At 37.9% G+C, this 18,689-nt stretch overlaps 1 long non-coding RNA gene across 1 annotated transcript in view; it reads right to left on the bottom strand.

The window, feature by feature from the left end:
- Positions 1–1,338: 1,338 nt before the first annotated feature.
- Positions 1,339–18,689, bottom strand: part of LOC122478455 — a 250,149-nt gene continuing 232,798 nt past the window's right edge. The window contains exon 2 of the long non-coding RNA XR_006296010.1: positions 1,339–1,430. This is a non-coding gene — a long non-coding RNA (uncharacterized LOC122478455). The remainder of the gene's footprint in view (positions 1,431–18,689) is intronic.

The following is an 18,689-nucleotide window of genomic DNA, read 5'->3' on the forward strand; positions in this document are numbered from 1 at the left end:
CACAACGACTGGCCTCATCTTAAAAGAGATTTACTTTACATTTAGACCTTTTCCACCTGCTGTTCTGGATGTGGTTTATTCTATGTTAGAATTAGCTGGTTCCTGAATATTAGCCGTAACACGAAATCTGTGCCAGAGTATTAGTTTGTCCTTCTATCTCGTTTGGCCTATAGTTTCAGCCCTGCAAGAAAATTTAGTTTTATCTTTGTTTTGAACTTAAATATGTAACACATAAAACCCTTTGGAGCTATAATCAGCATCTATAACCTAACCTAAAAATTCTAAATATCATGCTAATGCTTATAGTCCCATAATTTAAAAACCAACGACAGGGAAGCTTTCACTAGGTCAGTAGATAAGCTTCCCCTAGTTAATGCCACACTTCCAGTGAAGCAACATATTTATTTTCCATTCCCTGTGTAGTAGACATAAAACATACAAGTTTATAAATTGCATGGGTGTTCTAAATCAGAAAATAATAGAAAACAATTTATTTCTGTCCTCTTGAGCACCACTGCCTTTAATATTACTCTGGGATACCAACACAATGACAAATAAATGAACATCCCACAGCACTCTGAACACACGGAGAAACGTGTCAAAGTGCTAAACGTGCTGAAAGGAAAACAAACTACCAGTGTGTAGCAAAACATGTTAATTTAATGACTTTAATAGGGAATCACTTTTTTGTAAGGAACCAACTAACAAGTTGACTGGACAGATAAACCCCGCCAAACACGGAGTCTTTTGCATCTTGGATTAAGAAGGCTGTTCTCAACTTTTCATCATTCCCTGTTCTCTCTGCTCCCAAAGGTGGTCCTCAATTCACTTTTTTGCACTGTCATATGGACGTGGGCGTGCTTTTAGAAAGGACCCATGTTGTTCATTCACATTCACCGATGATACACTGACACGTCTACTTCTGCACATGTTCACGTGAGTTTTTCCTCTATTCCATCTCTAGACCACTCATCACTATAAACGCACTCACAGTCCTGTTTTAATGCTGATACGAAAGCAAACAGGACTTAACCAATCAGAAGACTTCAAGTTTGGCAGAACGAGGAAACAGAAACTTGCTGATAGGACATGACATGAGATCAGCGGTGGAGAACCTTTCCCACCCCCCCGTACTTGCGTGTATTCTGATCGTCCACAGCCTCCTTAAGGGCCATACACAAAACTGCACCGCCACTGAGAACATTCTTAAGCAGCTGGCAGCCCCTCCTTACTGGCTTTAGCATGCCACACAGCCCTTTGCCTACTGATGCAGGGCAGCCAACAGGGAGAGGGAGTTTACGAGTCAAAGCGAGACTGAACTGGCTAATTACTTACCTCCTCACTTATGGCAGGCTTGCTCCTTTAACTTTTTGTTTCCTCTCTTGTCATTGCTCAGCGGTGAAGGGTTGTGATTCAGCAAAAGTCTGAACCTGACAGTTAAAAAGAATCCTTTTAGGAAAAAATACTGGAAGTGAATGTCCCCCCCCCCACTGTAGTCTTTCTTCCCCTGCCCTCCGTGTGCGTGTTTCTCTCTCGCTCTCTCTCTCTGCAAGGCAACTACGTAGTGGTCTATAAATATTGACCCTGACACTTGCTCAGTACGCTAGCTGCTCATGGCACAGGTCTGTGTTACTGAACACCGTGGTAATACTCCGGCAAAGTTCTCAGCTGCTCAGACAAAGCTGTGGATTGGCTCACTACCCGGCAACCCTGTGCCTGCCTGGAAATACCATTTTGCTGCCAGCCTTACAGATGCTATGGGCCTTTCCTGAGGCCCAAATCAGGCACAGAAGGGCAATTATGAGGTTTGTCTGAAGAAACAGTTTTCCTCAAGCAGGTGAAGAAAGCGGGGAGGGAGAGCTGGGTGAAGTGAAAGACAAGAAAGGAAATACTGCCTTTGTTTTGGCCAAACAACATCACCTCGACCCCTTCATAAAACTTACACCTAAATGTCATTTAATCAAGCTTTATGAAACTGAATTACTACATACTATGAACAACCAAAACACAGGAAAGCATTTTTTAATTGTTTTTAATATTGCTTCTCATTGAGTAAGGCTGCTGTGATGGAGTAATTAGTCACAAAAAAATGTTTCAACACAGGTAAGTTCACTTCCAGAATGATAAAAATGCACTGGAAACCATCATTTTAATCAGACTGAATAATATATCTGGTGAAAGAAGCGAAAATATAAACTGAAAATTATATGACTCAACGTATTATATTAACTACCCTTAAATGTTCAATCATGACAACTTGAATTATTTTACTTTATTTTTATAGATTAAGGACAAAATCGAAGCCATGACACTACATAGTTTGCAGGTGATATGAATGAGGTCAGCATTATCGATCTATATCACACATAATGTCCACAGTATGAACAATTAGAAACTAAAGTCCATATTTTCTATTCTTCTTGCCTAGAATAATTATATGTTTGCTTTACTGCAAGTTTGTTTCTTGAGTAAATCAAGAGAAAAGAAAATTTTAGAAATAATCTGGTCACTGACTCATCTTACAGATGAGAAAACCGACCCCCCACGCTGGTTAACTTATCCATGGTCACATGACAAGTTTGCCACAGGGCCAAAACCAGAGTCCTTGTCTTACTGCTCCTAAGCTGTGCTCCTTCTATTACAAGAGTGACTGTTAAACTCATTTTTATGTTCAAAATCCTATCTTCATGTGAAGTTTTACTGAAAACCTTACCAGGAAGGGCAAATAATAAAGCCAGAAAAATAACCAGCATGAAACAAAAATGACCTTTTACAATTTGACTCCCCGCAAAAAGTTATGTGCAAGAATTAACTTTGTAACGACTGAAATCCACCTCTGTCCCATCCAATAATTAGTATTTGCCCAGTAAATTAACTTATTCTCAGGAGAAGTACATAGCTAGTTGTTGGGGAGGCAAAGATAAAACACAGTTCCTACTCTCAAGGACCTTACAATCCAAGTTCAGAGAAAAACAAGCTAATGACAAAACAGTGCGTTTGTGACGATGAAGACCAGTAGAGGTGGTGAGGGGTACTGGAGCACGCGCACCTCATCCCATGTGAAGAGTGAAAATGTATTTATTTGTTTATTAAGCCAACTATGTATGCATTCAAAAACCATTCTTCCTGTGCCCAGCTGGGACCTCAGAGAGCCTTCAGTCTCCAGTCTGGGCTGGGGAATGTGGTGGGATAGATGGAGGGATGGGGGCTAGGAGAGTATAGAGAGGAGAAACAACAGTTTTGTCTGAGCAGGAGGCATTGGTTGGCGTCTCCCGGGCAGACGGAAGTCAGCTCCACGGGGGGGGGGGGGGGGGGGGGTTCAATGGGGGATTTCTCAATCAAGGTCTCTGCATATTATAGCAGGGGTGGGAGGCAGTGAAGCAAAGACAGAAAGAATAACACAATAAAGACAAAGAGGCAGGAAAAAACATGATCCAGAACTTCAAGTAGTCTTTCTTGCTGGAGCACACAAGGTGAAACAGAAAATGGTTAATTTTTTTTAAAAGGATGAGAAGGATAAGAGCAATGAAAAGTTTTATACACCAGGTTTAAAACCTTGGGTTTTATACATCGTGCTAGCAGTCTTCAACTGTTTTTGCTTACAGACCTTTAAAAGACTTTTAAACTATGGAACTACTCACACATTAGCAAGTTAACATGAACAATTTTTCATCTGTGCTGATATAGGTCCATGCAGAGAATTTAATTTCAACTCTGGTGAAATACGGACATTTTAAAGTAAAAGTTATAAGTATATTAAATGGAATATAAATCCATAGTAATTTAATGAAACCATTTTCCATTTAAATAATAAATTTATAAAATCTTCTAACAGCTGAAAATTTTACATTACTGTTTCATTTTTTTTACTTTTATTTCAATTCACCACCACATAGAATTTTTATGCGATATATTTTATAATTAAAAGTCTTTTATTGTTTACTCTATCATACTTCTCTGTGAGAAAAATTTAAGGCATTAATTGAAATTTTCAAATTGTTAAGTTTTCTATGACGCCAGGGCAATGCATCACAGTAAGGGTTGGGATAGATGAAAGTGTGACTTTAAGAGAAAGACTGTTATGAAGAAACCACTGCTCTTAGCCAGATCAATATCAATAAAGAGTTTATGTACAAGCTGAAAATCTGGACAATGACTCCATCGAAACCATATATTAAAATGTTAAGTGAAGGAAACCGGTCTGAAAAGGCTATATACTGTGTGATTCCAACCATATGACACTACTCTGGACAAGGCAAAAACTACAGAGACAATAAAAAGATCAGTGGTCACCAGAAGTTTGGGGTGGGTGCAGGATGAGTCAATGAAGCACAGGAGATTTCAGGGCAGTGAAACCATTCCGGACGACATGTAACAGTAGATGCATGGCCTTATGCACTTGACAAAACCCATAAAACTGGACAACACAAAGACAAAGCCCTAATAAAAACTGTGGACTTTAGTTTAAATCTCTTCCTTTGTCTTCCTGAAAGCCACGTGTTCTAGAAAAAGTACTATTATTTATTAAGCAATTACCATCAGTAGGGGGGCTTAGAAATATTAACTTTAACACTTAAAAACAACCCTAATAGATGAGTATGCTTTTGCCTTTTTTTTAAGATAAAGAACATAAGTTATTAAGTGGATGGTCTGAAGTCATCTAACTAATAGACAGATCCGGGATTCAGCCCAAATCTGTCTGACCAGACTCCAGTACCACATACTGCCTTTATATCAGTCACTTGAAAACTGGGTAGACACTGCCCAGGTCAGGCAAGGAAGTGGACTAAGCAGGACCTTCAGAAAGTCAGAAAGGAATGAAAGAATTGTATGCTGCATTTCTCTCAAGGAACTGCTAGATATTGAGTATCATAGGGTAGCAAAAAGAAGAGATTAACAAAGTAATCAGTGGAAGTCAATGGAGAAAATTAAAATAACTGTTATGTGCTATTAAGAAGAACTTAAAGGGTTTTATCTTCAATTTGGTGGGTAAGGAACACATGAAGAATTAAGGATGAGAAGACTCAATACTGACAAAGTATTCTTACCAACTTTACAGATTCAATGCAACCCCAATCAGGACATTATTTTGTAGATATGGCCAACCCAATATTAAAGTTTATATGGAGAGGCAAAAAACCCAGAATAGTCAACACCAACATTGAAGGAGAACAAAGTTGGAGGGCTGACACTACCCACTATCAAGACTTACTATAAAGCTACCGTAATCAAGACAACGTACTGTTAGAGAAAGAACAAACAGATCGATGGAAAAAAATAGAAAACCCAGAAACAGACTCACACAAATATAGTCAACTGATCTTTGACAGAGGGACAAAGTCAATAAATGTGGCAAAGACACTTTTTTCTTTTCTTTTTTTTAATATGAAATTTATTGTCAAATTGATTTCCATACAACACCCAGTGCTTATCCCAACAGGTGCCCTCCTCAATGCCCATCACCCACTTTCCCCTCCCTCCCACCCCCCATCAACCCTCAGTTTGTTCTCAGTTTTTAAGAGTCTCTTATGTTTTGGCTCCCTCCCTCTCTAACCTTTTTTTTTCCTTCCCCTCCCCCATGGTCTTCTGTTAAGTTTCTCAGGATCCACATAAGAGTGAAAACATATAGCATCTGTCTTTCTCTGTATGACTTATTTCAACAAATAGCGCTAGAACAATTGGACATCCATGTGCCAAAAAAAAAAAAAAAGAATCAAGACAAAAGCCTTATACCCACCACAAAAATTACCTCAGACCTAAATGTTAATGCAAAATTATAAAATTCATAGAACATAACATAGGAGAAAATCTAGATTACTTTGGGTATGTCAGCGACTTTTAGACATAACACCAGAAGTACAGTCCATGAAAAAAATAACCCATAAACTGGATTTCATTAAAATTAACAACTCTCTGGGGTGCCTGAGTGGCTCAGTCGGTTAAACATCTGACTCTTGGTTTCGGCCCAGGTCATGATCTCATAGTTTCATGAGTTTGGGCCCCGCATCAGGCTCTGTGTTGAGGGTGCAGAGCCTGCATGGGATTCTCCCTCTCCCTCTCTTTCTGCCCCTCCCCTGATTACGCTCTCTCTGTCTCTCTCGAAATAAATAAATAAACTAAAAAAAATTTTTCTAATAAATAAAATTGAATAAAACTAATAACTCTACAGAAGACAATGTCAAGACAATGGAAGATAAGCCATAGGCTAGGAGAAAATATTTTCAACACACATCTGATAAAGGATTGTTAACCAAAGTTTACAAAAACTCCAAAATTCAGCAATAGGAAAATAAACACATTTTTTAAAATAGCCCAAAGACCATAACAGATACCTCACTGAAGAAGACACACAGTTTGCAAAAAAACACATAAAAAAGATGTTCCACGCTGTATGTCATCAGGGAGATGCAAATTAAAACAACAATCAGATACCACTATACATCTATTAGAATGCTGCAAGATCTGGAACACTGACAACACCAAATGCTAATGAGGATGCAGAACAAAAGGAACTTCCATTCATTGCTGGTGAGAATGCAAAATGGCAAAGCCACTTTGGCAGACAGTTTGGTGGCTTCTTATAAAACTAAACATACTCTTATCACAACACCCAGCAATCCCACTTATTGGTATTCACCCACAAGAGTTAAAAATGTCCACACAAAAATCTTCACAGGATGTTTTTGGAGATTTATAATTACCAAAACTTGGAAAAAATCAGGATGTCCTTCAGTTGACAAGTAAATAAACTGTGGTATATCCAGACAAAGGAACACTATTCAGTGATAAAGAGAAGTGACCTATCAAGCCATGTAAAGACAAAAAGGAACCTTAAAAGCGTATTACTACATATTTCCACCCATATGACATTCTGGAGAAGGCCAAACTATGGAGATAGAAAAATCTGCATGGGGTGGGGGGGAAGGTGGGGTGGAGGAAGGATGAATAGGTGAAGCGCAAAGGATTTTTAGGGAAAAAAAAACCTCTGTATGACTTTATACTAGTGGATACATGTCATTATACATGTGTTGTTCAAGTCCAACACCAAGACCGAACTATAAACTACAGACTTGGGTAATTATGATATGTCAATGTAGATTCATCAGTTTAACAAAGGACCAATCTGGTGGGGACTTGATAATGGGCAAAGTTATACATGCACAGAGGCAGAGGGTATATGGAAAAATCTCTGTTCCTTCCATTTTGCAATGAACCTTATTCTGCTATTAAAAAGCCAAGTCCTGAAAAAGTCAAAGGTGGCTCCTCCCTCAGGGAGTTGGGTCTTTGTCAAGGCAGAGGTTACAGAAGGAACAGGGAGCTAAGAAAAGAAGATGCATTTAGTCTTTGAACATGATGAACTGTGTTATAGCCAAGTGAATACAGTCAGTAAACACTTAAATATATTAATCTATAATATAGGAAAGATGAAGATTGCAGCAATTCAGTAACCTTCTATTCATGTTTTCCTGCTTGAAACTTTTTTTCACCATTAACCTATTCTCAACACAGAAGCCAAAACAGTCACTTAAAGATATCAGAGGCACCTGGGTGGCCCAGTCAGTTGAGCATCCGACTTCGGCTCAGGTCATGATCTCGTGGTTTGTGGGTTCGAGCCCTGTGTTGGGCTCTGTGCTGACAGCTCGGAGCCTGGAGCCTGCTTCGGATTCTGTGTCTCCCTCTCTCTCTGCCCCTCCCCCACTCATGCTCTGTCTCTCTCTCGCTGTCAAAAATAAATAAACATTAAAAAAAAATTTTTTTAATCAGATAATACTCGTCTTCTATTGAAAACAGAATAGAAGTCCAAGTTCTTATAATGATCCATAAATCCCTACTTGATCAGCCTCTCATTCGGTCTCTGACAACACTGACTACAGCCCCCCTCGTTTTCTCAGCTCCAGCCACTTGTTCCCCTATTATTCCTTAAATGTACCTGACAAGTTTGCCCTTGGTGTCCTCCTATTTGCTGTTCCCACCCTGGTATGTTCTTGCAAACAGCTTCATGGCGAACACCTCCTTCACATCTCTTTTCAAATGGCACCCTCTCAGTGAAGCCTACTACCACCATACTATTTAACACTGCAAACTTCCTTATTATTTGTCACTGCCTGTTTCTTCCCAACAGAATTTAAGTTCAATAACATAGATTTCATGTGCCTAAAATGAATCTCACACAGAATAAATGCACAGTAAACAGGCATTATATAAATAAATAAAACATAAATCTGTGAGACATATACCAACATAAGTGGCTCCTGAAGTCAGTAATAGTAAGTAACCCCAAACCAACATTTAAAAGGCAGGTCAAAGGGTGCCTGGGCGGCTTAGTCAGTTAAGCGTCCAACTTTAGCTCAGGTCACGATCTCAAGGTTCGTGAGTTTGAGCCCCGCGTCAGGCTCTGTGCCGACAGCTCAGAGCCTGGAGCCTGCTTCCGATTCTGTGTCTTCCTCTATCTCTGCCCCTTCCCAAGTCATGCTCTGTCTCTCAAAAATAAATAAAAACATTACCAAAAAATTTTTTTAAATAAATAAAAGGTAGATCAAGGAAGAGAAGTCCATGAAGCTTGTAAAACAATGATGAATGTAAATAGAACAATGAGAAAATGAGAAAAAGGGTGATGAGGATGAAGTAGTAGAGAGGGAGTGGCTGACAATGTCACCTGCCATGGGAAGATCAAATATGAAGGGACTGAAAGAGCCTATTACACACAACATTCAGAAAGTACTCTGATACTAAAGATCTCTGAATGGTACATCCTCAAAGGGTGAATTTTATGGTGTATGAATTATATTTCAGCAAAGCAGGCATGAAAAAAAAAGAGAGTACTAGTGGCTGAGCTATCTCCATTGGAGGCAGAAGGTAAGCAAGGGAGGTGAGACATGAAATAGAAACTCTCTTTCAAAAATCTGGCCATTAAGAAAAGAAAGATGAGGGTGATGATTTAACACCACAAAAAATCAAACAACTCATTACGGCATAAAAGTGGGTGTTTTGAAGTCAAGCTGACTTGAATTTTCGTCTTTCTCAAGTTACATTGTAAGTTATGCAACTTTAGTATCCTCATTAATAAAATGAGTTTAAAATTAGTACCTGTGTGACTGGATATCAGTATTTCATTTCTCTGCCTCGCAGAACAATATTTCGTTGCACAGATACACATTTTACTTATCCATTCATCAGCTGGTGAACATTTGCACTGTTTCCACTTTTGAGTTATTACCAATAATGCTATGAACTTTCATGCATAAGCTTCCGCATAAACATATGTTTTCATTATCCTTGGATAAATACCTAGAAGTGAAATTTCTAAGTAATGTGGTAATTTTATATCTAACATTTTAAAGAACTGTCAAATTGTTTTCCAAAGTGGTTACACCATTTTATATCCCCAACAGCAATGGTGAGGGTTCCAATTATCTGTTTTTTTTTATTACAGTAATACTTGTAAATATAAAGCAGAATCTCATTGTGATTTTAATTTGTATTTCCCTAATGACTACTAATTGAGTATCTTTTCTTGTGCTTATTGGCTTTTTGGATATTTACTCTTTACTTCCAGTAAATATAATTTCAGAAAACACTAGGACCAAATAAAACTTAAAACTTATTTTCAAGTAGCTAAGGATGGGCTGTTTTCTCCTTTATAGGCCCTACTGTGAGTCCCATCACACACAGTCACTTACCTTTAACTCTAAGGTTCTTTGTTCCCAAGTAATAAATACTTTAGGTCCCCAGGAGCCCACAGGAAAGTCACACAACCTACTAACCTACTAACCCTACAACCAAGTCTACCAACCTTTACTACTGCTAGTTTAAGTACTTATCTATCATTAGTTTTGAGAAGTATTGACTGCACAATTAATAAACAGATCATTTGTTCTTTTCAACTAGAACAATGTTGTATATAAATTGCAAAGAAGCAAACTAAACAAGGAAACCACAGCAAAGAATGCATGTCCTTTTTAACTTTCATTTGGTATCACACCAACTAGTGCCCAACTAAACTAAAACATTTTATCACTTATAAATAGAAATTGTTTTGAAATTCATAGTGTATAGAACGCATATAACCAGAGTAAATCATAAAGCTCAATTATATTTCATAAAATAAGGTAATAACAAAGAGCTGAAAAGCATCAGGGATATAAACTAATTTTTATACTATCATTGTTGCTAATTGGACCTGTATTAAAACTATATTAATGTTTCTTCATGCTTAATCATAATAGCTTAGCTCATAACTATGTATCAGTATTTCTGTTTTTCTCTTAAAACCACATGTATATTTTTTATAATACTGAGGAAAATCTCAAATGTGATTTTTAACATAATATTTATAATATAATTTCAGTAATTTTCTACTTTTAAAATGTGTACAGTTCTTTTTTTTTTAATTTTTTTTTCAACGTTTTTTATTTATTTTGGGGACAGAGAGAGACAGAGCATGAACAGGGGAGGGGCAGAGAGAGAGGGAGACACAGAATCGGAAACAGGCTCCAGGCTCCGAGCCATCAGCCCAGAGCCTGACACGGGGCTCGAACTCAGGGACCGCGAGATCGTGACCTGGCTGATGTCGGACGCTTAGCCGACTGCGCCACCCAGGCGCCCCAAAATGTGTACAGTTCTTAAAACCATATCTTTAATATTTATTTTCTAAAACTAGAGAACTAATTCACAGTAATTCAAAGTTTTCTACTATCACTCCAAAATGGAAACTTAAGAATGTCAATAAGAATCTTCATGATGATGAGAATTTTTAATTCCATTAATCTCTGAATTGCTCTAATATCCAAATGACAGATATTATCCCACATCTGAAACAACGGTTTTTCTTTCATCATAAAGATGTAGATATCTCTCGTTATTCATAGTTTTTTTAAGAACAACCTGTTCAGAGACCTTTTCATTCATGCAGATACCTATAATTATCAACATGATATTAATGTAACAGAAGAACACTTATTTCTGGAAAAAATTACAGTATATTTTGTTGGGCAGTGGAAATGGAATCTCAAGAAAGCCGTAAGTGTCCTCTGCAGGGAAGGAGCAGTTATAAAGGTGGTCATGAAATCACCCACACCAGAGGGATTTCAGTCAGCTGAAAGGAGAGAGTAGGAAAGATTGGGGTCAGGGTTCCATAAAACAAGCTAATGCCATACATTCCTTATGATAGAGAGTGAAAAACCCCAGCCAGGAAGGATTCAGAAAAAACTCACTCAATGGGAGAGGGAACCACCTGTCAACCACAATTAAGCTGACCTTTTTTATTATTCATTAATCATATGGCAATAGCCTATAAAAATACCACTGAATGATTAAATTTAACAGGCAATGAAAATAGCCAGTCACATTAAGTCTGATCATCCATAAAAGAAAAGAAAAACAATACTGGTTTATTTTATTGCTCTATGATGAATCTGCTTTCATATGGAAGATATAAACTATGAAACTAAGGAATATAATTATTCATGTTAAGGCCACATTTTTTTCTAGTCAAAATATATTTCAAAAAAATGAGAGAAAATAAAAAGAAAACAATAAAGCAAACTAATTTTATTTTTTTATTTTTATTTTTTTTAATTGTTTAATGTTTATTTATAATTGAGAGACAGAGACAGAGACAGAGCGCAAGCAGAGAAGGGCCAGAGAGAGAGGGAGACGCAGAATCCGAAGCAGGCTCCAGGCTCTGAGCTGTCAGCACAGAGCCCGATGCGGGGCTCAAACCCACAGACAGTGAGATCGTGACCTGAGCCGAGGTCAGACACTTAACCGACTGAGCCACCCAGGCGGCCCGAAAGCAAACTAATTTTAAACAAGAAATGAATGAGGTATCTACTACTCTAGTGTGAGTCATATAAAATGTGCTTCCTTCTGTTGGCTATCCTGCTTGACAGGACCTGAAATTTCCTTGAAAAGTGGTATCAAAAATAACTAAGGGAAAAAAAAGACTAAAAGTGAAAAAAATATTAATTTTACTTCTGAATTTGAAAAGATCTGAATATTGTCATATACATTCCTTTTTTTTTTAAAGTTTTTTGTGTATTTATTTATTTAGAGACAGTGTGAGTGGGAGGAGGGACAAAGAGAGAGTGAGAAGAGAGAGAATCCCAAGCAGGCTCTGCACCATCAGCACAGAGCCTGATGTAGGGTCAAACTCATGAAACTGTGAGATCATGACCTGAGCTGAAACTGAGAGTCAGATGCTTAACCAACTGAGCCACCCAGTAGCCCCTATTTCTGAGAGAGAATTAAATCACACTCTGACCTGGACTAAGGCAGTCTTTCTAGTTTTTGTCAGCTTTCATTTCATTCATTTTCAAACTACCGTGGAACAGGTAAATACTGTACAGGAGAACACTTTGAGGTGATTTTCCCCCTTCCTGTAATTTGCTTCCTTCTGGGTATTTGGCCTATGCTGACCTAGAACAGGGCTGGAACTGAGCTGAGGATAGGTGGATGGTAAAAGCAGGAAAGGTAAGAATAAAGAATATCCTTATAGTTTTCTTTTCATCATCCAATAAAGAGATGAAATAATGCTAACTAATAAGACATCAATTTAATAATCAACCTGCTTATATTTTTATTTTGAAAATAATCTTACTGAACCATAGAATCAAAAAAAAATGGCTTTGTATAAATATCTGTGCTTAGAAAAGCATATACAAACTGCTACTAATACCTGATGCTTAAGTAACTCAGTGGAGAACATGAAGGAGAGTAAAGAACATCAAAGCATGTCCTCGGGATGAAGGGATCCCTGCTGATGAAGTAAAACCTCTTACTGTCCAACTCTTAATGGTACATACAAAACTAACAACTCATATTTATATAGCACTTCAGGTTTTTGTTTTTGTTTTTTACTTTTCTTTTTATTATTTTTTTTGTCTTTTAGAGAGAGAGCACGTGTGCACAGATACACACATGCACGTGCAAGAGTGGAGGGTTCAGAAGGAGGGAGGAAGGGAAGGAGAGACAGAGAGAGAGAGAGAGAGAGAGAGAGAGAGAGAGAAGGAGAGAGAGAATCTTAAGCAGGCTCCATGCCTACAACGGAGCCCAACATGGGGCTTGATCCCATGACTCTGAGATCTTGACCTGAGCTGAAATCAAGAGTTGGTCATTCAACCAACTATGCCACCCTGGTGCCCAGCACTTCAGATTTTTAAAACGTGTTTTCATATGTTATTTCATTTGTTCATTAAGATGAGCCAGTTAGAAAGTATCCCTACTTTACATATAAGGAAGCTAAGTGCAAAGCAGGTAAAGGAAGAGTCCAACATGTTAAAGTTTGAAAGAAGTGTAGACAGAAACTGAATTTGGTCTTTTCACATTTAACCCTTGACCCTTACAACTGTACTCTTCAATAATACCAGAGGGGCCATATCCTAGTGGAAATTACTTTTCTGTGGAAAAAACATGAATTCCTAGAGGAAATACTGAAGTCTTCCTGTTTGGGGCATATGTGTTTTTGACAATAATGGCAAACACACACATACACAGTACATACACGGTAATAACAGTCATCCAAACTTAAAATTTCAAAATTCCACTTCTGGTCTCCCCCAATTCCGTTTAGTTACTAAAACTCAAGACTATATCTTTGTTTTTTGCTTTTTTGTTTTTCAGATTTTTATTTAAGTTCTAGTCAGTTAACATATAGTATAATATTAGTTTCAGGACTAGAACTCAGTAATTCATTACTTACATGCAACACCCAGTGCTCATCCCAAGTGCCCTCTTGAATACCCATCACCCATTTAGCTCACCACCACCCCCGCCCACCTCCTTCCATTAACCCTGCTTGTTCTCTGTAGTTAAGTCTCTTATGGTTTGCTTCCTCCCTTTTTTTCCCTTCCTCTATGAAGAACTTTGAAATCTTTGAAATCTTTGAAATCTCCCGTCTTTTCCCTTCCCTCTGTTCCCACCAAAATTCAGATTTAGCTTTTGTATAACCTTAAATACTGAAATCTAGTCTTGTCACCACTCTCCTTTCTCCTCCAACAACTTTCTGCACTGCCACAAAAAAGAAAAAGTCAACATGCACTCTTGCCAACAACAGAGGGTTTGAATTTTTCTGCACAGAATACGGTCCTCTCTGCCATCTCGAACCGACCTTATTACCCTTTCGGTTTCATTTCTCCTTTGCCCACAACACAAATCCTGTATTACACGCTCCTAATACACCAAACCATATGCTCACCCACTGGAAATGTTATGTGTGTACTTCCACACTTCTGTGTCTTTTCTTGGGATGACCTCTAAATCTTTATCTCTAGGAAGTAACATTTAAACTGGTGAAGAACTGGATCTACTCCGGAATGCAGATTAAAAGGAAAATTGGGTGGCACCTGGGTGGCTCGGTCGGTTAAGCTTCTTACTCTTGATGTCCGCTCAGGTCATGATTTCACAGTCGTTAAGATCAAACCCCGTGTCAGGCTCTGTGCTGGACACAGAGCCTGCTTAAGATTCTCTTTCAAAAAAAAAAAAAAACAAAAAAAACTTAATAGGAAAATTTCATTGCATGCTGTGACTCTGGTATTAACTCCTTGCTCTCCTTGCTTGTTGTGTTTCCTTCCTAGAAAGATGACAAATTGCTTGGTTTGCACTTGATAATGCTAAAACTATAAGGGAAAAGTGCATACCAGTTCCCAGGCTGCGAGCCAGTAAAGCAGTGATACGCTGCGCATTTCAGGAAGATCTGAGGGGACCTGATAAGCACTTATGTCCTGATTATTCACTCCTCTTTCTCTGTTTTATCTCCTTTGTGACAGAAAATGAGGCAACAAATAATTCCACAATATTAACGAAAATGCATTCAACTACATGACTTACCTTTTGAAAGACCTACTAATCTAGCCTTTAGGTAAATTATGCATAGTAGTTATGTAGAGATTTGAAGCAGGATACTACCTGAAACAGCAATCCTAAGGAGTATTTAAGTGCTAAAATTATGACAGTAGTATCCATGGAACTAACCGGGCCTCTACACAGAGAATTTTAAATATTTATATGCCCAAAAGATTGCTGCCATTTTCTTTTGGGCAGAACAACAAAGTTCAAAGTACAGTAATGAAAGTTATCACTGGGCTTACTGGCAATCAATACCAATTAAAAGCTACATTTTAAAATGCATATCAGGTGTTACTGGAAAATGCATCCATCTGAATAGCAGCTATTGAAAAAAAGTTTATCAAAAAGGGTAAATAATGTATAAAAAGTCCCAAGTGAGTGATGAAAACCTTGTTCAGATGACAAGCCACATATCAGTTGGAAGCCAGTGCTCAGACTTATTGGCACCAACAATGTTTTCTTAATTTCCTAAGTGTGCATAACATCGCACCACCCAGTTGGCCTAGAGTACCCTTATTTATTGCTTTATTCTATGAAAGACTACTTCAACTTACTTATGTTGCTGACAAATCCATTTTATAATTTTCATTAGCAGTTCTAATGGTTCTTATGCAATATTTCATATTTATTTATGCTTTCATTCAGCAAAACAGTTGCTGAGTACCTGTTATGCGTTTGGCACTATAGACACAATCCCTATTCTCAGAAAGGCTAGAAGCTGGTGACGGTAGAGAGAAGACTAGTGAATGGCAATGACCGTGATATAAACAAGCCAAGCACAGTAAACCTAACTCTTCCTGGAGACTGAGCTCAGGGAAGGCATCTAGAGGAAGAAATGATATCTGAATTCTTAAAAGAAATTAACCAGAACATACAGGAAGATTTCAAATATATGGCACTTTGGGATGGCAGTAAGACCCAAGGTATGGCCATGGAGTGAAGGCCTCAAGTGGTGTAACTATTCCTGTCCTAATACCACTGCCCTTCAGTCCTCAGTACTGGGGGCTGCTACATTGCTAGGTTTCCTTTTTCCTGCCTGATGACATTTTCAACTCATTTCATCCTATGGCTTTATTCTAATTTTTAAAATGTGACCCCATGTTTTGAGGTTTTTAAGAGAAAAAAAGATATAATTTTGTATATTCCCATAAGAATTTTTCTATCGGCATTTTCAGCCATTTATTAAAAAAATATTTATGGAGCAATAATAATTATTGAACTATATGACAGGCTTGGCTTTAAGTGCTAGGAATATGATGGTGAAGCAGGTATGCCACACATGCCCTTATAGACTTTACATTCCAGTGGCGGGGGGGTGGGGGGACCTAACAAACAAATATGGTATCATCTCATAAGAAAAAAAAGGCAATAATAAAAGTGAAACAGAATAATGTGATAATACTGGGGGGAAAAAGTTTAGGCAAGGGGGACTAAGAAAAGCCTTGCCCGAAGCAGAATCCTTTGAGCTGAAGCCTGAATGATGAGAAGGAAACAGCCTAGAAAGATCTGAAGGAAGAGTATTCCAGGCAGAAGGAATTGCTAATGAAAAGATACTTGAATAAAAAGAAGCCTTGGTATTCAACTGACCAAAAAAAAAAAAAAAAAAAAAGCCCAATAATTAGACAATGGCTGGACGATGTAGTGCTTCAGATCAGTGGTTCCTAAACTGTGCTGCACACTGGAATTTTCTGAGATGCTTTTAAAAATCCAGATATCCTGCAATATCCAAGACCAATTAAACCAGAATCACTGGAGTAGGAGCAGAGATCAGTATTCTTTAAGACTCTCCATGTGATTCTGATATGCAGTCCCAGTGGAGAAGCACTAATTTAGGCCATGGTGAAGAATTTAAATTTTAGTCTAATTACATAAACAGCTACTGAAAGATTAAAATTTCAACTGAAATTTGTCATGTACCTAGACTGTTTCATTTCAACCTGGATATTTCGTTAAAAGGAGCAATACACCTTAGACATGTCAGTTCCTGAAGCAAATTCTTTTGAACAACAAAAATGAAGGCAATTATTGAAACACTTCCCTTTAAAAATGTGGGGCGCCTGGATGGCTCAGTCAGTTGGGTGTCTAAGTTTGGCTCAGGTCATGATCTCGTGGCTCAAAAGTTCAAGCCCTGCGTCGGGCTCTGTGCTGACAGCTCAGAGCCTGGAGCCTGCTTTGGATCCCCCCCTCCCCCGCCTCTTCCTCACTCGTTTTCTCTCTCTCCCTCTTTCAAAAATAAGTAAACATTAAAAAATGTTAAAAAGTAAAAATTAAATAAAAATTAAATTTAGCTGAAAATGTTATTTTGGAAATGCCTAATGTATTCATTTTATACACCTCCCTGTAAATTCTAGAATATATTTGCTTATATTTTGTGAATGACTTATCTCTTGTGAGGAAAACAAATACACAAACCTTTGAAACAGTATCTGAATTTTGCTGACATTATTCTTTTTGATGATCTGTAAGACTGACCATGGGATTCCTCTAGTGTGGGTCACATGAGCACATGATCCACTCTGCTGTAAGTGGTACATCATTTTGTGGCACGTAATTCTGTAAGACTTCACCTACTAGAACTGAGTTAAGAAATAATCTTTAAGGAGAAATGCGGTTGATTCACCAGCACTGCTGCGACCTGAGAAACTCATCACATTAAAATGTTTAGATACATTTATCAGATATAGATGACATTTCTATTGTTCAAATAAACACACCCGTATACCTTTTGTTGTACTGCACTGAGTAGAAAATAAAGCCCCTAATGGTAGTAAAACGTTTCATTTCCCAACTCTTGGGGTCAATTTAAATTCTTATTTTTTTAACAATAACTGTGCCTAAATTAAGGAACCTAAACTGTAAGAAAAGCAAAAGCAAGGAAGTCCCGGTCACATTCCAGGAGAGCAAACCAAGCAGCTAAAAACTGATTGAACTATCATGTGGTGCTACAGTCCTAAGATTTCCACTGATACAGCATCTTCTCCAGTTTCAATTAACATATTAATTTAGGCTAACCAGCTGAAGGAGTTCTACTTAAAAATCCAACCACTCCACAGAAGGTAAACTTAGGATATTCCTTTACTTATCTACCCAAAACAAAACTTCATCAGAATTGCTTATGTAAAAAAAAAAAAAAAAAGTGCATACGTAAATATACTACCCCCAATTTTCCTCTAAAGGACAAATTTTCTACACAGTCTATTTGTCCTGGAATTCACAGGGTTGACAAAAGGTAACACAGGGTGACACAGGTAAAAAGGGTTGACAACTTCTACTCAAACTTTTCTTCGTAAAGTTCTATCCGATAAAGCCAGCCAAGGTAATCTCTCTATCTCAGAACATCCTTTGCATTCTTTCTCTCCCTTTATGAAAACCCACAGCAATCCCAACTTGCATTACATACTTGTCTCCCTTTTCTTGTAGACAGTATCTGAACTGAAATCAGAAGCTATATTTTATGCATTTTTGCATATTCACACAACCTTTGTGGGGTTAAGCAAACATCTAATTAAGGAATGAATAATGAAAACTTATCAACCTCCCAAGGCTGAAGATAAGACAGAACAGCTCAGTGCTGGTATGACCTCCTGCAAACATACATCGCCACTTCCAAGCCCTGACTACCATTCTCTCCCTCCTTGGTAAACTAAAAGAGAAGTAAAAAAATACGTGAAAATGTGAAATGAGAGGTGCCCTTATGCTCCAAACAAGAAGGGTGGATCAATGAGGAAGAGGATTTGATGATTAAAGACTGCAGACTCAAATGAAAAATCAAATAGAACCATAAATCCATTCAATCACTTGTTCCTTCTACAAACAATTTTGAATACCTAAAATATTCCAGGCAC

This window comes from Prionailurus bengalensis, chromosome B1 (assembly GCF_016509475.1).
Source record: "Prionailurus bengalensis isolate Pbe53 chromosome B1, Fcat_Pben_1.1_paternal_pri, whole genome shotgun sequence".
In the NCBI taxonomy this organism is placed as follows: Eukaryota; Metazoa; Chordata; class Mammalia; order Carnivora; family Felidae; genus Prionailurus; species Prionailurus bengalensis.